At 42.8% G+C, this 23,479-nt stretch overlaps 1 non-coding gene across 1 annotated transcript; it reads right to left on the bottom strand.

The window, feature by feature from the left end:
- Window positions 1-23,037: 23,037 nt before the first annotated feature.
- Window positions 23,038-23,108, bottom strand: trnag-gcc (transfer RNA glycine (anticodon GCC)). The gene has a single exon. It is a non-coding gene; the product is annotated as a tRNA-Gly (tRNA).
- Window positions 23,109-23,479: the final 371 nt, after the last annotated feature.

Below are 23,479 nucleotides of genomic sequence, written 5' to 3'. Positions count from 1 at the left end.
AAAGTTCACTAATGAAATTAGTTCATCATAATAATAACTGATGCATGGCATCTAACAGGCTAATCGCTGCACAATAGTCCTAACAGTCCTCTTAAGGTCTCCTTTAGAAAACAGGACACTCATAGTATTTCTGAAAACCATCTTACATATGTTCACAAAGAAACCAGGGAAGATGGAGCATTTGCTAATGATAATATGGAGTAAGGAGGCGTTCAGTTCATGTGTTGTGCTTAAAAATATTGCTCATATTACGATGTTAAAATACATTTTCCTCTCTGTTTTTTTGAGAGTGAGTGGTTTAAAAAAAAGAAAATGGGAGATGAGTAGTTCTAGTATGGAAAGTAATGGTCCAGCCAAATTGTCTCATGTTAATGTTGATATTTATAATCAGTTAAGCTGATAATGAGAATATTTATAATGACCATTGAGAGGCCATGTTTTACATGGTACATGGTTGTGTATACATGTGTTTATATGTCCTTATCTATATGTAAAGACATATTCTGTTATGAGAATATTATTGTAACCCCATTTTGGCCTATACAGGCCGGGTGTCTTTTCTTTATGTGGATCCCTGGGTTCAAGATCTTTCAGAGCCGAAAACTCTGTTTATATGTAAACGAAGGGAAAAGTAAAGGTAACACGAGTAAAATATAGAATATATATTGTTCCCTCATGATGACACTGGTGTTCAGGCCTGGGTGTCCTCACAGAGCTTACGTCTTATTGAGGTCATCGATGAGCAGCTGCTCGTGCGTCTGGAGGATGTGGTAGAATTTATCTTTGGCCTCTGTTCCAGCTTGCAGGAACGTGTAGAGCTCCCTGACCTTGTCCTGGCTGGTGGGCTGAGCTCTGATCCGATCATATGCTTCCTGCTGGATGACCGAGCCCAAGAGCTGGTCCAGGATGGGGTCGATGTTGCTGATTCTCTGGATCAGTTCGGCTCTGTGTTTATCCACAAAGTGCGCGTCTGAGAGGAGAGCAGAGAAAGATGATGACCTCTGTGGTGCGTTCAGGAACCCCTGCCCTCTGTCCTGTGAGGACTGATGGGCTTCAGGGTGTATAGAACGCTGAGTGCCTGACATTTCCCAGTTTGGGATCAATCAAAGAATAAAGATCATCAGTCTATCAGCTGGTTTATGGTGTGTTCAAGAGGAACTGGTGCTGACCTTTGGACTCTGCCCTCTTTGTGAGGTCAGAGAGGTCAAAGGTCAGGTCAGTAAAAACCCAAATACTCGCACTGAGGTGTGTGTGGTGTACAGAGAGAAGATTGTACTCACGGTCAGCGGGCTTTGCCATCAGTCCAGCTGTGTCTTCAGCTGAAACAGAGGAGACACCGTCAGTGACAGTGGCTGGACCTTCAAAGTTTGAACTAGCTGCAAGTGAAGTAGCTGTGAACAAGTGTAGAACCTGCAGAGTTATAGAGTTGTCTGAAGAGGTTTCACTGCTCCTCCAAGCAGCTTCATGTAGTTCTAACATGCCTCTCGTTTCAGGTGTCTTCACTTCCTTGTGTCTCCTCTGCTGATCACCTGCTGGCCCTAATGTGTCTCACCTGTGTCCTGTTTTTTCCTGCTCCTCGTGTGTTTTTCTTGCCGACATCTTTCAAATATAGTATCACAATAAATAATCTACAGAAATACATTTGAAAATAAATATTTATATATTTATTCTCATGATAAAGGCACAATTCAAGTCCATATTTTAGGAACTAATTAACATGTACTAATGTAATGTTTACTCATTAATTTAAACTCCTGAATAAAGATTACAGGCACTTTCTGAGTGCAAAACGTTACAAGCTCTTTAAGGAAATATCAATCCACATTTATTTCAGTGTAGAAATGTGAGCTGTTTAGTTGGTGTTAGGTGTGTCAGTGTAATAAATGTCAGATTATGTTGAAACGACTTAACACAGTCTTGTTAGCTTCACATAATTTAGTTATTTCGATTGAACACAACAAAGTTCTGTGGAACTTGTCGACATAACTATATTAAGTAAATTGGACAACTTCATCAAAGGGGAACTGTGCATGTCACACAGCCAAGTGCTGCCACCTGGTGTCAGGTGTAAGTATCAGGTTGGTGAGCGTTCAGTTTACTCAACAATGTTGTGTTGAATTGACTTAGTTGGTTTGTGTTGCTTCAACAAGTTTACATTTTAAGTTTAGGTTTTAAAACCAAACACACAAATGTTAATGAAACTGCACATAATTACATTTATTTGATCCAACAACTCACTGAGATCACTTTCACTACCTGGGACTGTCAAACAGCAGGCCCAGGTATGAGGGTACAACACCGCACTTTTCACACTTTTATATGCCTGGGTCCAGTAGACCTAAACATCCTGTATATAATAGAAATGTGTGTGTGTGGTCAATGAAAATGTGTTCTGATATATGTTCATCACAGTCAATGAGCCAGGGCCAGTGAGTCTCAGTTTAAAACAATAATTGGTTGGATCATTTTTCTGTTGATGAAAAATACAAAGGGTCCCACAGACAGTCAGATTCAGTTTGACCTTTGACCTCATGCTCCTCATGTGCTCTAACATGCACTGTGAGCTGTAAGTCTTATACAGACAGGTGTGTGTCTGTCCTCATCAAGTCCAATCAGCATCATCAAACACAGCTGGACTCAGATGAAGGTTAGAACCATCTGAATCATATTTCACTTTTTGTGTTTTAATCTGCAGAAATGTTTTCTGTCAACATGGGGTGCTGTGTGTACAAAAAATAACTGAAATGATTTCAAATGGCTGCAGCTGTTTATGTGAGCAGATGCTGTGACTTAATGACTGGAATGTTTAATCATTTATTTCATTTCATCCCAAAAGGACCGGATCAGGACTGACCTCACGTTTTTAAAGACTAAAAGACTAAAATGAAATGACTAAAAAGACACCTGGGACCTGCTAGCACACACCTTCATACAAACACAACACTCCCCCCAACACTTACGCCACTGAATACCACTGTCACTCTGGATTCTACCAGCAGATGGAGACAAAGTAAACATGGGTCAGAGTACAGAGAGTGTAGAAATAACGTCATGATAAACAGTGAAGAAGCATTTTACATTAAAGATTTCATATGATGTCTGAAACATTGGATTGTAACTTATCTATAAAACTATGTTTTTGTAGGATTCATAAAAAGTGCATTTGGACTGTTTATAAGCAGGACCTCCATCTTTCTCCAAGCTTTAAAAAACAGCTAAGAGTTTTCACAGATCCATGAAAACATGCAGCTCTCTGCTGCAGCTCATCACTTCTGGAAACACTTCATTTTAAGAGACGGCCTCATAATGCTGTTAGAAGTGTTCTTATGATTCCTGAACACCATCTGTGCATCATAACTCAATCTCTACAGCTGCATTGGATCTCTGCTTGTTAATCAGTGATGGATGATAACATGTTACTGCACAGGTTTCCACCATTTTATGGCTGCATTAAAGACTTTGAACCTGGCTGCTGCTCAGTAAAAGCTCCATCTACAGTTTAACATGAATGAGTGACACAGTGAGAATGTAAAAAGTCAAAAGTGTCTGACTGAACACATGATGCAGACACAGTGTTAACAGATGCTGCATTGTTCTACAAAGAGCAGTTTGATGACAGACTTTCTGTTTCATGCTGACTGTGAACATTTTCAAACATCTGGAACATGTTTAATGACTGTATGAAGCAGCCAGCAGTCCTCCACAACAGGACAGTGAACGCCTCTCACTAGCTGAATCACACTGTCTGTTAGAATGACACAAAGATCTCTAACAATCAGATGATCGGCACGAGACGAACAGATACAGTAAATCTTCCAAATGAAGCACAACAAGCAAACACTTGAAGTCACAGTAACACAACAACACTCATCAATAAACTGCTGTTAGTTACCTCCTGATGGAGAAAAGAATCTGGATGAGCCGAGGAGTGAAGGTGACGTCCATCAGCAGGAAAACAGCAGAGAAAGAACAAACATGGAACTCACAGCAGGAGCTTTTCAACGCTCTGTTGATGCACAGAAAGGCTCAGCTCTCTGGATTCATCGTCACACTCAAGGCTTCTTTAAGGAAACATGATGACGGTGTTCTGACCTTTGGAACAAAGAGCTCAGGTCAAACATTCACAGACTGAACCAGCACAGAGTTCTTATCAGTTACAGTTACAGACCTTGATCTGACTGTAAGGAAGGAGAAACACACCTTCTTAATAAAGTGTGTTTCAGTGAAAACAAATCCATCAGCTCCAAACATCATTTACACTCGCTATAAATGTAACATTTGATGTTCTTATCTGACTGTTACTATGAATAAACTGTGTGAGGACTTTGTGTAGTTAGATCACAACCCACAGCGAGACTGTGACAGAAGCAAAGAACAGATTTACAAATTTGCAGAAAATTATTATTTGATACGATCAGACACATCAATGCTTTGGTTGTTCTGCCAGCACAGTGGTCCAGATCCTGAAAATGAATAATCTGAGCAGATTGATTGTGGGTGGATGAAAGAAGTGAGCAGATGAGGTATTCTCAGTTTATATAATATGAAGGCAGGTTTCTGGAAACACTTCATTTTATGCTGTTAGAAATGTTCTTATGATTCCTGAACACCATCTGTGCATCATAACTCAATCTCTACAGCTGCATTGGATCTCTGCTTGTTAATCAGTGATGGATGATAACATGTTACTGCACAGGTTTCCACCATTTTATGGCTGCATTAAAGACTTTGAACCTGGCTGCTGCTCAGAGTGAGAACATTACTTGAAGCTGATGGGGAGCTGTGTCACTGCACAGTGTTCTAGTGAACAATGCTGTCTGAATGAAGAGACGTTCATGTAGTCACTATTATACTTAGGTCGAATGGTGGATTAAAAACAGACGGCATGCCAACACATTTTATACAATTATTATTAAACTCATCCACCGTTTAGTTCTCCAGGCTTTACTGACACCTAGTGGAACACATCAGTCCTGCCTCTACCAGCTTGGTGCTTTCTTATTAAAGGGTGTTTGTGCCTACATTAAAACCTGTCATATATGTCGACTGACATAACCTGATCAAACATTAAGCCATTCATTTTTCTACAGCCTAAAGTTTAACCTACATTAATTAGGTGCCCCAAAATAACAGCAAATGAGGAGCTCAGAGGAGACAAAGCTGCCTGATGTGTGAAGAAATACTCACTGTCCAACAGGAAAATAATCTGAAGTGTGATCACTGGACTAAACACAGAGAACAGAAAGACACAGGGATGCCACACATGTACAGAGGTATCTGCCCCTCACTGCTTCCCTGCTCTGTCCTCTGCTTCCTAATATGGTCACAACACAGAGCAACAAGACAGACGAGAGTGAAGAGACACAGGTGACAATGATCAGGGCGGCCCACAATCACACAGGAGGGAAAACCAGAGCAAGTAACACACATGGAGACACGGACAATCCATTTCCAAATAAAAGAGCAAAGAGGAGAGGCGGCGCCGGCGGGCTGAGCAGAGAGTCCCTGGCGGTGCTGCTGGAGCTTCTACACCAGGAAAGAAGACACGGATGGGGTGCCACAATAGAGACCTTGGTCTTCCTCTTCTGGCTGGCGAGAGGGGGACTCCCATTTGCAATCCTCTGCAGATGGGATTGTGAAAATGCCAAAGGGTTTGGTGTCATGTCCACACTAGGAGCATGTGCTGATATGCTCAGGGCCGAGGTTGTGCATGCTGCGCTTCCTGGGTTATGTGATACTCCTGCTAGAGCCTTCATATAAAAACACAAAGGCTCACAAAGAATATCATTATTATTATTACATTATATTGTTCAGTCAGTGGAGGAAATATGTTGTGAATAATCCTCTCTTTGAAACAGTTATAGTCTAAAGCCTCATGTTTCCATGTTGATGGCATGCACAGGTGTTGTGATCAGTGATGTAGAATGGTTTGTATCTGATGAGCTGCCGGTCAGACATCCTGTGCATTTCATCACTGTTGCCATTATATGCTCTGTCAAGGTCTTGAAGAGTGCTTGTTTTTGTTTTTTGGGTGCTCTGGGTCGAAAAGTGTTAACAGATCTTTCAGTAACTGTATTCAGTAGTTGTTCTTTCAGTTTATTGACAGATTCCTGATTCTGCCTTTAAACTTTCCTCTTCAGACTTTCATCCTGAACTATCCACTTGCTTGGGATAGACAGATGTACCTTTTCAGGGGGCTTCAGAATCAGAATCAGAAATACTTTAACAATCCCAGAAGGGAAATTGCTTATGGCAGGGGCAGTGCTGGAGGCATGTGAAGAGAACGAAGGCTCTGGAGGTGTGGAGCTGTTTATTGGTGGTGCAATGTCATCATTTAATGAACCCTCAGGAGATGGAGGGGTCAAGTTTATTAAGGCATCAAGCTCACTTTTTCTGGAAAACTAAAGCTGCAATCAGCAGCTTGGACAATATATGTCAATGAACTGGGAACAATAGTGACCACGGTTTATGACAGAAGATGAGAAGTTGTAGCTCAAAATGTTACACCACTGAAGAAAGTAGAGGAGTTCTTCAAGACCCCCCTCAAGGCCTGCATCCAGGCAGGATGGGGCAGAACAAACCCACTTGTGCAGAGGTGTTGGGAGCCTGGGTCCTGTTAAAGTCACTCCCCCAAAAATCCCAACGTCACACCCCCCACGAGTTTGGTGGATTTACCCAGTGGGCAGCAGGAAGTCATCCTGTTTGCAGCGCTAAGAATATCCACACTGGTGATGAGCTGCTGTGGGACTATGGGGTGACTAGGAGGTGCTTTGGGGGGGAAGGGAATGATGTGTCCTGCTTGAGAGCTGAATTATTATAAATAATAATGACAAAAAAAGACCTGACCTTCCAGCTCCAAGATATAACCAATAAAACAAGATAACTGAGCACATGTTAAAAATGACTCTCGCACTCGCACAAGATCGAGCTGAACCATCTGAATACATAGCAGTTTCAACTTGGCCCACTAGATGGAGCCAGTGGTTTCTCAGCCGGTGTGTCACCAAGTGGAGAAAAGTGGCTGCTGTTGAACAGGCCTTTATGCATCTATATGAACACCTTCAGAGCCGAAGTTTCAAATAAAACAATTGTTACTTGAAAAAAATGTCTGTGAATTAAACTGGTTTTATTGGAGACTTAAAGGTGAGTTCATAAACTTACACCCAAAAAAGAGAAACTCAAATAACAAAAGAAATAACATGGAAAAAAACTGTGAATCCAGGAGAACAACTGCAGACACACAGAGTGAGACAGGAACAAAGAGGACACACAGAGTGAGACAGGAACAAAGAGGACACACAGAGTGAGACAGGAACAAAGAGGACACACAGACTGGAACAGACACACTGACCAAGGACCAGGAGAAGCTCGGGGATTATACACAAGGACACAGGTGAGAACAATCAGGGTGGGGCAGCCGATCAACATGGAGTGGAAGCAGGTGAGCTCAGTCAGAGGAGGACTGGGAGTGTCTGGAGGAGCACAGGAGAAGAAGCAGCAACTACCAAGAGCCCTGAGCATGGTGTTCAAGAGTTAACAAGACACAGGTGACAACAATCATGGCGGAGCAGCTGACCAACAAGGAGGGAAACACAAGAGGAAGGAAAGAGTCCTTTCACAATAAAACAGGATATCCAACAAAACAACAAAGTACATGCAGCAGGAAGATGGAGGACTTAAAGGGAAACAAAGCTGACACAGCTGGCATCATGACATTAGTAACAGTTCAAATGCAGTAAACATGCTGCAGACATGTGTTCATAGATGAAGTCAAACATCAAATGTGCCGTCCCATTCACCTAAATGTTACTAAGAAGAGGACTTCCTGCTGCTCCTTAAACATGATGGTCTGCTGTGGGTCATGTCTTTGTTCTGCACATGTACAGCTAACATCTCCAGTGTTACACAAACACATCATGTGTTCCATTAGGAAAGCATGTGGAAGTCCCAAGCCAGCTGTTTCCCATTCAGGGAATTGGAATCCCCTGGATGATGCAACAGCAAACAGCAGCTTCCCTGAGGGGAAACTCAGGTAATAAGTGATGCTGCATCAGCTCTCACCTGTTTACAGCTCTGTCCCTTCATCCCTTCCTAGCAGACTTCACTCATATTCAATCTCTAACGATGGGCCGTCAACTAGTCCTGCACATGGCCCAGACACAGTTTCTGGTTGTTAACTGACCATTAACCAACTATAGGGATCTTAGTCATGGTAGCTCCTGCAAGATCCACCTACAGAGGTCCTGAACACATAAAACTCAGATTCCAACCAGAACAGTAGCAGAACTGAAGAAGCCACTCGGGGGAGTGGGAAACATCTTCAAAAACAGTCCTGGAGTCCAGCTGTCACGACTTGGTGTTATTTATGGTTTTTGATGTCCTTGTTTTGGGTTTTTAGTTTAATCTGTGCTTAGTTATTGTTGTTTTCCTGTAGTTCTGGTGTTTTGTTTTCCTGGGTTTGTGTTTAGTTGTCTAGTCTTGTCTTGTGTTTCCTGTTTTACTTTGGTAGTCCTGTCCTCCCTGTGTATTGTCTGGAGTTTTGCTTCCTGTGTTTTCCCTCCTTGTATGATTACCAGCCCTGCCCTCATGTGTGTCACCTGTGCCTCGTTGTCTTCCCTGGTCCTGTCGTGACCTTCCCTGGTCACCCCGGATTGTCAGATTCCGTCTCCTGTATTCAGAACATTGAGTGAAAGAAAATACCCTGGGTTTTGTAGTTTCACCTTTTGCAAAAGGGAGAACACCTAGTGAACACAGGCCTTTCAGTCTGCTTCACTCCCGTCCATAAGTGTTCTGCCCCTCCCCTGGACACAGGCTTGTTTTATTGAAAGTTGAGGTACATTTGCATAATAGATAAACAGTTCTTCAAGACCCTCGTTGGTATTCCCATATTGGGACATGTTGCCCCTTTATCTCCACCTACTAATTATCATAATTGGTCTAACATATTTATGACTATGAAACCCTTTGTCCCTTCTATGTTGGATGATTTATCTTAGTCCATGCCTCCTAGTGCTTCGGCCTTCACCGCATCAGAGAGTTCCTCCCTAACTCTCTATGAGAGTTATAGATGTGTTTTTCTCAAGGTGTAAGCTTATATAATCGAGTACATGTCAGTGCGTAAATTACCTTATATACTTCACAATTCCCCCTTTTGGACTCTACTAGAGTCCAACACCCAAAGAAAACCGTGACAAAGGTTATATGTATCAAAAATATAAGTAAAAAATCATGAGCAATCAAACAGTAAACATATGTTCAAAGCTAATAAAAAGTTAGTGAAAAGTTAGTGATCATTCACCATCTCTCGTTAATCTGTCCTAAACTTGCACCTGTAACCGTAAGGTTTACACAAGAAAAATCTCCAGGGGCCACATTTGTGGAAAACACAGGATGTTTCTCAGATAGCTTGGTGATGGGGAATATAACATCCCATTCCATGCATTCTTTAGGGGGAACCGAGCAAGTCGTAACTGGTATAAAACAATCAGTGGTCAGATAAGCTGACACCACCTATAACAAAGGTCTGGGTCCCAAGCAGACCACACAATCAACTTGGAATGCATTAGCTGACTGTTCAGCTAATAAAAGCCAATTATTCCTGTAGCAACCTGAAACCATTTATCAGTAGACAATCCTTCTGTTCCTGATACAATAACAACCCCTCCTGAATTAGCATTATTCTTACCTGTCACTAAGCTTTCCTGCACTGCTGAACTCTCTGGGATTGTGGAGGTGGTTGTATTAGGCAGACTATGTGTCTGCCAAAATCCCACCTTCCATGACCATTGTCATGACCTACAAACACAGCACAGACAAGGAACCATGTGCCATTCTGTGTTTCGGGAAGTATTAGTGGAGTTAGTGCATGGATCAAATATTACAGTGTGTTGACCTATCTGTAACAACACATAGACCGTCAGGAGGAATAGAACCACAACATGATTATAACCAATAGGATAATATAAGTAACACGTAGAACAGTATAAAGATTAATATAAAAATGAATATGTAGTTTTATACCTCTGTCCAGGGAACTCGCAGTGTAACCAATAGATCAAAAAAATTATGAACAACCCTAATATGGTTATCCCAACAAGAAAACAAATACATGTTATACATCATAGTATGTGGGGGTATTTTAATCGGTCGGTCTTTCACCGTTCCCGCCCCCAGATACTCCTAACAGCTCAAATGTAATGAAAATTATCCTACAGTAAGAATGTTCAAAATTGTGTTTTATCAGTTCATGTATGTGTTCCTGTCCGTCTGCCTCATCGTCCAGCGCCCCGCCTGGTTCTCTGGTCCTCTCGTCCTCAGGATGTGTTTTCTTTCTTCGGATCCCTGGGGTTAGACTACCCGGGATCCTGGATTCCTGTCAGGGGATTATTCTGCCCCTTTTGTGACAGGATCCGTATCTGAATCAGCCGATTCAGACTTCTGCGCCCTCAGATCAGCTTGGACTTCCTGTAGAGATCATTGAGGCTCCTCTGCAGCTGTGCACTGGCTCCAGTGGAACCAGGTGTCCCCCTTTCCTCTCAGCCGAACTGCGTGTGAGGTGCGTTCCGTCACCTGATAGGGACCTGTCCACCTTGGCTCCAACCACTTCCTTTTGATGACCCTCAGGAGTACCCACTCGGCTAAATACTAACACCAAAGCTTTAAATTCATTATGGTTTATGTTAATATCATAATACATACTCTTTCAGTGTCAGCCGGCCAGCTGGTCCAGGAAACTATCGACCTGTAAGAAGCTCATAAGGTGTAGATTATATGGCGTTATTACCAGAACATCAATACAATAGATAATACTTGAACCCATATAAATTTGGTCTGTGCACAGATTTTAGCCAATTTTTGTTTTAGGTTTGATTCATCCTTTCCACCTTTCCTTGCGACTGTGAATGTTAAACAGTACCAAAAGCATACTTCAGTCCCAACATAGTCTCCACCTGCTGGAGGTCTTTATTTTTGAAATGTGTTCCATTGTCAGATCTGATTTTTTTCAGGAAAACCATGTCTAGGGATGTAGGTGTTAATCAGAAATTTAATGACAGTTTGTCACTACACCCCACATGGCCTACCCCATGTGCTTCTTCCATGGCAGTTTGTCTCAATCCAGGTGGCAGTATGGGTCGTCCATCCTCCATACTCCTCCTGTGTCAGTTGCCCCCCTCGCTTTCCACAAAGTCTTTTCCTGTGGAGAGGCTTTGTTTTGTAGTTGTGTTAAGTCATTCCAGTCAACAGGTAAGTCCGTTTCTGAACACATCAAAATCATCTGTTAAACATAGCCTGCTGCCTGCTTTGCTGCCTGATCTGCTGCATTATTTCCTCTGGTGATCCTGTCAGCGCCTGTTCCATGACCTTTGCATTTTATTACAGCTACCTTGCTAGGCAACAACAGGACTTCTGCAAGTTCTCTCATTTCTGCCTCATGTTTTATGGGTTTGTTATCTGCAGTCAAAAATCCTACTCTCAGCCACTGGCCCAACTCCACATGTACTGCTCCTGCTGCATATGCTGAATCAGTGAAAACATTGATGTGTTGTCCTTCCCCTATTTTGAGTGCTTCGATCACTGCTCTCACCTCTGCTCTCTGTGCTGACTGCTGTCCTTCCAGTCTTTCTGCTTTTAGCGTTCTCATCTCTTCCCGTGTGTCTTCAACAACTGCGTATGCTGCTCTGAGTCCTTCTGTGTCATGTCTGAAACAGCACCCGTCTGTGAACAGATTTCTAGCCTCTGTTAGCAGTGTGGCCTGTAAATCCATTCTGACTTTTTCGTCTCTGGTTACCCTCTCTGCACATGTGTGTGGCTCTCCAGCTTCTATCTGCTCTGCCATGTTTATACCATCATGTGTGAAGGTAATGTTTGGTGCTTCCAAAATCTTGCTCATTCTCCTCTGTCTCAGTGGGGTGAGTGTGAATGTCTCTGAGTTTACATATGCGACTACACTATGTGTTGTCAGTACATACAGCTGGTGTCCCATGACCATGTGTTCAGTTTTCTGAATTAGCTTAGCTATTCCTGCTGCATGTTGTGTGCACTGAGGATGTTTTTTTTCCATGTATCAGTATTACTCTCTCTCCCCCTTTTCTCTGGAACAGGATGCCGTTCGCACAGGTATCCGTTCCAGAGACATCTAAATAGAATGGTAAAGTGTAATTCGGCATGGCTAGTTCTGCTGCTGTAGCCAAAGATTGTTTCAGTTCAATAATAGAGCGTTCAGCTTCCTGTGTCCAATTTAGGTGGGCTGTTAAATTACACATGCCGTGTTCTCTGACTAGGTCTCTAAGTGGCTGTATGAGACCAGTGTAGTTTGCAACGTAGTTTAAAAAATATCTCTACATTCATGAGCCAGAGGAAGACAAAATAAAGCATTAGCCAAATCTAATTCACAAAGGTTCAGATGTGTAAACCCGGAATGTCACAGGCTCACAGTTCACTAAGCCCACATCAGTGGGGCCCTCTGCCCATAAATGTGTCGGTAAGTCATTAATCAAAGCCTGAGCAAGAAGGTGGTCTGTTTTTTCTCTTCCATGATATCTGGCAAGCTGTTCGTGTGCTAATGTAACAGTGTTAGTAGCTGAAACATGTATTCTATATGCTTTGGCAAATGGAGAGTACATGTTTTGTGCTATAGGTGTAGGTTGCCAATCTGTTTGAGCTATGGCACGTTTAACCATGCCACCTAATTCTTTTGCCTGATGTTTTGGATGTACAGCTAATGAGACGTGGGAATGCCCTTCGTCACTGATCATATACCAAGCCTGTTGTTCTAGTGTAAAATCCACACCAGCTGCTACGCCCTCAGATGTCACAAAAATATCTCGGACTAAAATCAACCAGTTTTTCTCCTCTAGGGAGCATGTGAAGTTATCATGATACCAATCAGTTTGCCGCCTGCCATAAAACAAAGTCACATGAGGGGGGTCAGGGGGAGTGACATATGGCTCGAGCTGGGCTATCCAGGGCTTCCACTGCAGGTAGGCAGAGAGGATTCCTAGGTCGTGTGGTGTTTCTGCATGTAACAGACCCCAGTAGATATCCGCACAAGGGTCAGCTACAGGTCTCACAAGATACTGTCCACCTGTGTCAGAGGCATTACAGTGGAACATGGTGCCGTCCGGCAGTGTCACTGACAACCCATCAGGGCTGCATAAAATAGATGCTCCAAGCTTAATCAGCAAGTCTTTTCCCAGTATATCCAGAGGCACTGTGGGTGAATATACAAAACAATGTAACACAGTCTGATGTCCCAGCTGAGCAGTCATTGGAGTGGTTATAGGCAGAGTCTGTTTCTCCCCAGAGAAGCCCATCACTGTGATAGAGTCATTTGACAGTTTCTTAGAAGATGTATGAATCAGAGTAGAACAGGTGGCCCCTGTATCTACCAGAAAAGGCAGTGTCTCATCTTCTACTCGCATAGACAACATCGGATCTGCCGTAACAATGTCATCAGAGCTGCTCTGTGGGGAGTGTCATTGTCGGGAGATGTTATCCCCTCCCTGTTCCCAGCCGGAAACAGAAAACTGCCCCTTCCATGGAGCTCCAGCAGGGCGGAAAGAAGCCCCTTATGGACCAGATGCTGCACGCCCTCGACTGTGCTGTCCCTCTCAGCTGTACTGCCCCATAATGTATGGACAGTCCTTTGTCCAGTGTCCGAGCTCCTCACAGTAGTAGCAGCGGTCACGACTGAAGTCTCCCCTCAGCTGTCCCCTAGGCGGTCTACCCCTTCTGCGCCGGCCTCCCCAGCTGCCCCTCCCTGGTCCCTTGCCCCTGTATGACCCTGTGGGCGGCTGATCATAATTAGGATAAAATAGCTGTGGCACCCAAGGTGTGTCAGGTGGTGTAGTAGAGCCCTCAGTGGCCACCGTGACTTTATTAGTTTTGTCTTTCTTTTTGTCACTAGCTTTTTGTCTGGCCTCAGCCAGTTGCATTTTTAATAATTGAGTCTATAATTCCTGTACATCCTTACTTTGTGTGTGTGCTGCATCCTGGGCACGAGTCAAATGATGCACTAAAAATCCATGTATCATATATTGTCCCCATACTGCGTACTATACTCTGATTTGGATTATAGTGACACTTATACACTCTTATACTCTGTACTTAACTACATTTAATGTAACTTGATTCCTCTGGCACAAGAATTCCCTTCCAGATTAATAAAGTTAACTTATCTTAGATGTCTCTCCCACACATTGGAATCACAATCTGCCATGTCTAGTTTACTTTCCATGGCATTTTTCACATTCTCTGGGACCCCGTTTAGGACGGCGGTCCTGTACCACACCCTCTGAATGCCTGATTTAGCTGGATGACAACCTGTGTGTCTAATCCATGCGTCTTTACTTTGATTAATATATTCTCTTGGACTCTGTTTCATATCCCATTTTAAGGTGGGGCAGGCTGCTCCACTAGGCAAAGGATATAAAGGGCAGTATATTAGATTGTGTGTAGGGGGAGGGTCGCTACTCTTTTCTGTTTTCCCTTTCTTTGCTTTGGGCTTTCCTATCATGAGGTGATTTACACCCTGACATACCAAAGCCCATCTCGCCCACTGAGTTCTTCGCTCCTCCGCCTTCTCCTGCTCCTTTCTAAATTTTCCTCTCTTAGTCCAACCACACTGCTCTGCACTTTCCTTGGCCCTCTCTCTGTCTTACTTCGCTTCTCCCTCTTTTCTCCAAAACTCCTTCTGCAAACTTCCTCTATCTTTCACCATCAACTTTCACAACATCTTTCTGCCAACAACTTATCTACAGCATCCTTCATAAGAATCACTTCTGCCGCTGCAGTCTTAGAGTCATAAGTCTGGTTCAGTATGTCGCCTAAGACCGTCAGCTGTTCTTCTACCGTCTTTAGTGGGCTGTGCGGACCCCACCCATCGTCAGTCATGTCTCTGTGCACACTTAAGTCCATGTCGTCAGTCATTAAAGTCTTAATCTCGTGGTCACGTAGGAATTACAAAACTATAGTTTAAATTCAAATTTACAAAACTGCAGTTACAAGGTTTCTATATCTTCTACCAAACTGTGTACACATCAGAAAAAACAACTAATCCAGTTCATGAGTGAACCTACTTCAACAGACCACTGCTTTACGTTAACACCGGTTAGGTTTCCAGCAGTGCTGCTGCTTCAGCTCACACGTCCCTGGCACTCATCCACATTTCTCATTCATGCATTACCCGTAATATGAGCGCTCAATATGTGTGTGTGTTACAGCTTCACTCTCAGCTGTGTGTCTCAGTAAGGGGTGCTTTTGAACTCACAGGACTTTCCTCTGTTCTTGTAGCCAGTCCGACTACTCACAGTTCATCTGTTCTTGCCGTCTCTCTTTTAGAGAGGCTCACAGTCATAAATCAGTGCCCTGCACTGTCTGGATTCTGGCCGACTGAGAAATATGGCACGCTATGTCCCTAGTACTCAGTCCAGTGGATTTGAGACTAGCCTCTCTTCCACGACACCAGAATCTTATACATCTGTAATTTGGAAGCCTGTTGACTTACTACAACTTCCGCCTAACTAGTGCGGTTGTTGTTTCAGTTTCCAGTCGTTCCAACATTCATACCATGTGTTTGCCTGTTGTTCCTTTTCTTCTCGTTTTTTAGTGATTTAGGGTTCCTCAAGCCCCGGGCCTCAAACCCAGCTTTTCCGGCCCCTCGTCAGAGCACCGGTGGAGTCGCCACACTCAGGATTTTCTGCTACCCCTTTTTCTCTTATTCCTCTGCAGGCATTATTCCTCTGCAGGCATTATTCCTCTGCAGGCATTATTCCTCTGCAGGCATTATTCCTCTGCAGGCATCATTTACTTATCTCTTAAACAGCTGTAGTCATTACTCATTTACCGTAGTCATATACATTCACATACGGTTATTTCACTGTAGTCATATTCATTCACATACAGTTAAATTCATTCAGTCAATGTTCTTTTTGCTTTTACAGACAGATTACTACTAAGACTCGGGACACGTTACACTTTAGAGTAGTCAATGCAGATATAAAAGGTCTGCTCACCTTATTGTTGGCGCGCCACATGTCCTCTGTCTGTTCGTAATCAACCCCTGTGTTCAATTGACGGATCTGAGAAAAATATAATTACCTTTTATCCCCGTACGGGCCACCAAATTGTCGTGACCTTCCCTGGTCACCCCGGATTGTCAGATTCCGTCTCCTGTATTCAGAACATTGAGTGAAAGAAAATACCCTGGGTTTTGTAGTTTCACCTTTTGCAAAAGGGAGAACACCTAGTGAACACAGGCCTTTCAGTCTGCTTCACTCCCGTCCATAAGTGTTCTGCCCCTCCCCTGGACACAGGCTTGTTTTATTGAAAGTTGAGGTACATTTGCATAATAGATAAACAGTTCTTCAAGACCCTCGTTGGTATTCCCATATTGGGACATGTTGCCCCTTTATCTCCACCTACTAATTATCATAATTGGTCTAACATATTTATGACTATGAAACCCTTTGTCCCTTCTATGTTGGATGATTTATCTTAGTCCATGCCTCCTAGTGCTTCGGCCTTCACCGCATCAGAGAGTTCCTCCCTAACTCTCTATGAGAGTTATAGATGTGTTTTTCTCAAGGTGTAAGCTTATATAATCGAGTACATGTCAGTGCGTAAATTACCTTATATACTTCACAGTCCCTTTGTATATAGTCTGCGTCTTCCCCTTTGTCCTTGCTAGTTCGTCTCGTCTGGTGTAGGGTTTGTTTTGTTCCATGTTTCGTCCATGCCATGCCATGCCATGCCTAGATCCTTGCCTACTCCATGTACTTCTGCCTGACCCCACCAGGCTCCAGGTAGAAGCCTCGTTCATGCCTTGTTTTTGCTCTTGCCTTTTATGCCATGTGCCTTTTTTTCTGAATCTAGTTTTGCCACGCTAAGTGTGATTTTTGGTTTTGTATTGTTTTGCCCTCCTGGCCTTTAAATAAAAGACTCTTTTGGATTTTAACCACTCTGCGTCCTGCAACTGTGTCCTCACCTCCTTACACAAACCCTGACACCAGCTGCCTCGATTTAAACTCTTGGAAATGACTCTGACCTGATGAATGAGAGCATCCACAGATATACTTTTCTACTTACATTTACTCAGTTTTGTTAGTATATTTAAATAATTAGTTTCATGTTTACTTAATATTTTGAAGTGTAAAACTGTTTCACCACGTTGAGTAGAGCCTGCTTACAGTTTTTAGAGTGTATATCAGTTCAGTGCAGCATAGTGCTCATGAACAGTGAGCTGCTGAGACACACCGACATGTGGACTTTGCTTCTTTAGGGAAAACATTGAGATGCATTTTCACACAGGTTGGTTTGATCCACTGACCTCTGCACTTAGGAGGCCAGTGCCTTATCCATTAGGCCACTGGGGCTAACATGTGCCTCCTCCATGTGTGTTAAGGTCTTCCCCTTCCTGGGTGATTCACAGGGGTGTGGGGTCAATCAGAGGTGCTGTAACACCATTGTGATTTGGAAGATGTACTCCAGACATTGACAAGAATTCTTAAAATAGGCACAAAATTCTTGGCTCTGTAAGACTAAAATGCGACTTAAAACATGACAGAAAACATTCAAGTAAACCATTTTGTTCTAAAACCAGAAATGAAAAACCACTAATTTAAGATTAAGTAACTTAAAATTAGAATTTAAGTCTATCTACTAAATTACCTTTAGGAAATGACACCTTAATCTGCACAAATGTAGTTAAAATAAGACATCATTTCTTAAAACAGTATAACAAATATAAGTGAAGTTGTCTTAAATCAAGACACCAAAAGTGTTTCATTCAATATATTGTATTTAATTCAAAACAGGACCACTTCCACATTCCAAAAAACATCAACAACAAATGTGACGAATGTGATGAACTTTTCTTTGAAAATCAAACACAAGCTTCTACAAACAAAGGGGCTCACTCACTCAGGGAAGGACTTCCACTCACCAATCGCTTCTTTGTAGTGGGGGGTCAAATCCTGCTCGTGGACTGAATGGTTGTGTACCTCTGTTTGCAGTACTGACAGGAGTGTAGAAATGCACTTTGGGTATGTGCAGGGCATAGTAATATGCCATGAGGTAGAGAAGTCCCTCATTAAGTCTGTCCATGGTGAAGGTGCTCACTGGAGTGTTTCCAACGGCGATCATGCAGTTGTCCTCAGAAACGAGCAGAACAGGAGAAGACAGGCCCCGCTGCTGCATGAACCCATCAGGATCCTCAGAAGTCTGGATGACACAAATAAATGAAGAAGATTAGAAAAACAGAACTTTGACCTGGATGAGGACATTAGTGAAATTCTATGGTCACAATAAATCCCCTTAGCATTCAGCCCTGCAAATGCTGAATGCAGCACAGCTAGAGCCAATGAAGTCAGTACTACATTAAGCACACTGTAGAAAACACTTCCCCTTCCCCTGGAACTTTGGAAATGATCAAAGTTTATCTCAAAGTAACTAAACTAAATATAAAATGTATGAAAAACAGGAATATATTATGAACAATCTTACCGAAAGGACATGGAAAAGAGCCTGGCTGCTCGAGCCCAGTTTCTTTGGTGGCATAGTGCTGGACGGACAGAGCAGTGGCAGGGCTCTGAAGACAGCTGTGATATGCTCCACTGGTTGAATGGAAAAGGCACAATACAACGTGGTACTATAAGTAACTGTAACATAAATAACTGAGACATTATTATGTAAAAAGAACTAAATGCATCATGACTTCACCTCCATTCAAAGTTTTTGGAGGCTTCATGGCCTTCTTCATCACACCATAAAACTGGACCTTTGAGTAGAAGCTTTTCCATCTGTTCTGCATCTCTGATATGTGCTGGAAGTTGGTTGGTTGGATAAGTGGCTGCAGCTCGTCAAGCACCTGAAAAACAGATTCAGTGAAGAATTAAAAAAAGTCTAACATTCTATCTAAAATGATTCACCATCAGGCCAAACAAATCTATAATGTGTGAGACATATGAACATTATGCTATTTATGTCAGGCTACAAACTGAGTCATGTGAACTAAGTGGGACCAACATTACTTACGTGATCCAGTTCCCTGAAACAAGGGTAAGCCTCTAGAATCCTTTAAGACGTCAGAGGTGATGAAGCGTCTTCGAGACTCGGATTCAAGGTTCAGCAATTGAGTTACTGCAGCTTTGTTTGGCTTTTTGGACTTGTACATTTCTTGGAGGGTCTTGTAGTGTCCTGCTTGGATTTTCTGGCTGTCCAGACATCAACTGAACAAGCTGAAGACATTACAGGGACATTATGATGGAAAGAGGACATGAGATATCCAAACAAGCAAGTTGTCAGTATAATAAACTGAGTAAGTGGTAGCATTAATTCATTAATGTTTGTGTTGCTTGATATAAAAGTAAAATATTGGACCAGAGTACAGACACTCTTGGACACATAGTGAAACATTCCAAAGCTGCTGAATGTCCAGAATGTGCCATATGAATGAACTCATCCAAAATTATATTTAATACAATACATACATTCTTCATCACTGCTGTCCCGTTTTGCACTGGGGTGCTGGCTCTAGGTGACACTGGGATGCCCATGGAACTAACAGGTGAATGTTCCAGAATAATGGTGGATGCACTGGAATCTCCAGAACTGACTTCTTGCCGTGGTTTCTTGGAAGGTGGAACTTTGGTTGCACCTCATGTTTGGCAGGGTATCTAGAGTCCTCTGTGGCTCTTGCGATGGAGATAATATCAGTCATAGTGTTTCTTATGAGTCGGCAAAAGAGCTCCTTGGATAAGGTCACATTGTGCTCAGTTCCCAGTCCTTTCTGCTCGAAGTAGGAGCGTCGAACCTGTTCAAGCTCACTGTCCGTGAACACCATGTATTCTGGGTTGGACATAGTCACAAATTTAGAAGTATTTGCCTCCTCTTTTGAAAGGTCACTGCCTCCAGTGGGGGAGATTGATTAATTTCCAGAGCAATATCCACCTAAAACACATTTACACAAACATTTATTGAGCATTTTTGTCATAGTCACATTATCATTTTGGGGAATGAAAAATAACTTATAACTTTTTGAAAAATGTATTTGAAACAGATAGTGATATTGAACCATGTGCTGTTTATCAGTCCTGTTATACTGTGACAGACAGATCTGACCTTTTCATTTTGATTCACTACAAGCCATATAGCCCGGCGCCTCCAGAAATGTTCAGGACCAGGAAAGAGGTCTTTAACGTCATCTCGGGAAAGCGATGGGATCAAGTCTTCTTCAATATTAGCAGCTGTAAAACAGAAAAGTTAGTCAGGGCCAAGAAACAGAGGTTATCATTAAATACCTTCAGATTTTTACATAGTATGTGAGGATATTTTGTCAGCACCTGTTTCCACATTTTTTATTTCTTGCTACTTCTACTTCAAGAGTAGTATGTGAACTTAACATCATGTATTCATGTCTTACAAATGACCAGTTGTTGCTGTATTTTCAGTGTTTACAGTCCTTGACATTGAGAGAATGGCCCCACAGCTCAATGAGACATAAGCTATTACTAGATTAGCCCGTTTTATGTGTTTTAGCTGCTAAACTTTAGCCGTAAATCCACAACTTGTTAAGCTAGGCTAACTACATTAACTCACCATTAACACCAGCACAACATCAAAGTAACCCTTGTAGCATACCTCTGACTGTGGCAGGTGTAACCTCGTCCAGTTTGTCCATTTTATGAGTCTGACATCCACAGTTTGTTGAGAATTATGATTTCACAGCAGCAGCAGGTAACCTCTAGCTCAGGGGTGGGCAATTATTTTTTTGCGAGGGCCACATAGACTTCGGTTAGAAAAACAAAGGGCCACATTTCTTTCATAAATAATAATATGAATTGAATTGGAGATCACTGGCACAGTATCTACCTTTATAAATATGCTCTTGTTACATTTTCATCACTGTAAGCAGTGTGTGGGGGCATCTCGGTGTCACATCGGTCGGAGAGTTGGTCATTGGGGTTTATAAAGGTTAAATATACACCTGCATGCTTATCTATGACAGTTTTAAAGCTACAAGAAGCATTTTGAATGGATTCAGTTAAATCTTAATTCCCTCAGTTAGTTCTGAGTGATAAGACGAATAAATACATGCTTACTTGAACCCTGCCTGGACCTTCCCCCACCTCAGCTCCATACATTACAGGCCAGTAGAATGAGTTTGCTCAGACAGACCTGTCCTTTCTCATGTTTCCTGGATGACTCACCAAACTGAAATGAAAGTTCTTACTTTAATTTGAGCCTAGTTTAGTTCTAATCTAAGGAATGAATTACACAAACATCTGAAGCTGAAGGTTTTTATTTCACTATATGAACTCAACACTGACCTCATGTGTCCGCCTGTTCTTGTTCTGTAAAATGACATTTTCTGGTGAAATAAAGGTTCAAATAAATAATGTGATTTAACCACATAATAGCATATAAAACTATAATCAGATATATGGAACTACTAAAGTTACACCAAGGTAACTAACTGGTTCATAAATGGCTGCGCGATGTTCCATTATCAAGAACGTTGGCTCTTCTCTGTGAACATATCCGCCGGTCCGGGTTTTCCTTCAACAGTCATGGTGCATTGAAAGGAGGAGCGGGCGGATCAGCTGCTCTCGGTGTGTGCGCGTGCATGTGCGCTTATGTGTGTGAACGCGGACGGGAGGAGAGAGAGAGTTGCGCAGAGTTGAATGAATGGAAAGATAGATATATTATAAAATCGCATTGGCGGAAAAACACCACAGAATCAGTGTGTGGCGGAGGGAGTTGATGATGTGAACCGGTCTGTGTGTTTACTGCTCTCTCCTCTGTCCTCTGTGTGTGTCCAGGTCCACTCTGAGTGTTGCTGGTTGTATGTTGAAACACACTCCGCACAGAGCAGCAGATGATGTGAAGATATTTTTACAGAAGAAAACCATTAGAGTTCAAACTAGTTTTAACAACGATCAGATCCCAAAGCTCTGAAAGTTGGACAAGGTCTGAGCTTTTTAAGAGCAGATGTCAGCTGCAGCTCCGTGGAAACATCTGAATGCGCCGTGGCGTTTCTTCACGCTTTACCGTACATTTCAGCATAGTCGCGCAGCATTTTTAAAGTGTACACAGCGCGTCTCTCCAAAGAGTAGATGGGATGACGCAGTGCTGCAGCTTAGAAGAAACGAGGGTGGGAAAAACGTTAGCGGTGATGCCGTGCTGACAGCTGACTCTTGCTGCCTTCTTCTTTTCTTTCTTCTTCTGTTTCTTCTTCTATTGTGCGCACGGTCCGCGGGCCGTACTTTGCCCAGGTCTGCGTTAGCCAGTCGTTAGACACACCTGGCCCAGGCAGCCAGAACATCACAGGTAAGGATGGACACATTTAGTGCTATTGTTTGTTTGACCCAGACCCACTGAGGTCCTCCTCCACATATAAAGCATGTTTCCCACCAACAGGTAGAACTGATGAAGCTGCTTGGAGGAGCAGAGAAACGTCTTCAAGAAAACTCTACAAGTCCAGACGCCTTGCTTCAATCTTCTCTATGAACATGAGCTGGATGACATGTAAACATACAGTGTGCTCTTTGTAATCTGTATTCTGGCTCTAAAACAAGTGCCCCTTGTGAGGGTTGAAGTCACAATCTTCAGATTATGAGACTGACTCGCTGCCTACTGCACTAACGAGGCTCAGAAAGAGGTGAAACATGGTCTTTTCTCTTTTTCTTCTTTAAATAAAGACATCTACAGTGCTCATGCTGGCTACTGCACCAACAAACATTCTTAATTCAAATCAAATGAGTGTGTTCTATAAAAAGGCTCTAAAGGTAAAACATCACAGTAATTCTTCCTGGGACACCTTCACTACCAGTGATGGTAAGTGCTCTTGTTTCAAATGTGATGTGCACTGTACCACTGAAGCTCGTCTGTGAAGTGTAGTGCCTCTGTGTGTGTGTCACAGTGATGTTAACAGAAGTCAGATAGGTCTGTTAACACATATAAAAACAACATGCTGAACAACAGCATAGATGTGAAGGTGAATATATGTCCCCTCACATGTTCCTCAGTTAAAAGGGTCATTGCATTGGCCGGGAATCGAACCCGGGCCTCCCGCGTGGCAGGCGAGAATTCTACCACTGAACCACCAATGCTGTGAAACGCTGACATCTAGTGGTGCCATCGCAGGTTGCAGCCTCCTCATTCCAAAATCAATCCCTCCTCCACATAAAGTCAAAAGTTATAAATTCGCCTCATTACATGACCGGTTGTGTGTAATGACGCGGCTCACCAGCAGAGGGCGTGTGACGGAGCAACAAGCAGGAAACTACAGGGGAGAAGAGACACAAGCATCCACAGATCAGAACAGACACACTCAGCTCTTCTCTCTGAGACCATGATGATACCGTCACATATCATCACTGCACATGTTTTTGGCTGCACGTCTGGAAATGAGAGGAGACAGAACATTATCATACATGTTGCATAAGTAAAGTCACATGACTTGCACCACTGTAAATAAAGG

This window comes from Parambassis ranga, unplaced genomic scaffold, assembly GCF_900634625.1.
Source record: "Parambassis ranga unplaced genomic scaffold, fParRan2.1 scaffold_21_arrow_ctg1, whole genome shotgun sequence".
Taxonomy (NCBI): Eukaryota; Metazoa; Chordata; class Actinopteri; family Ambassidae; genus Parambassis; species Parambassis ranga.
The sequence above is the reverse complement of the archived record's forward strand: the minus strand, read 5'-3'. Positions and strand labels throughout refer to the sequence as shown.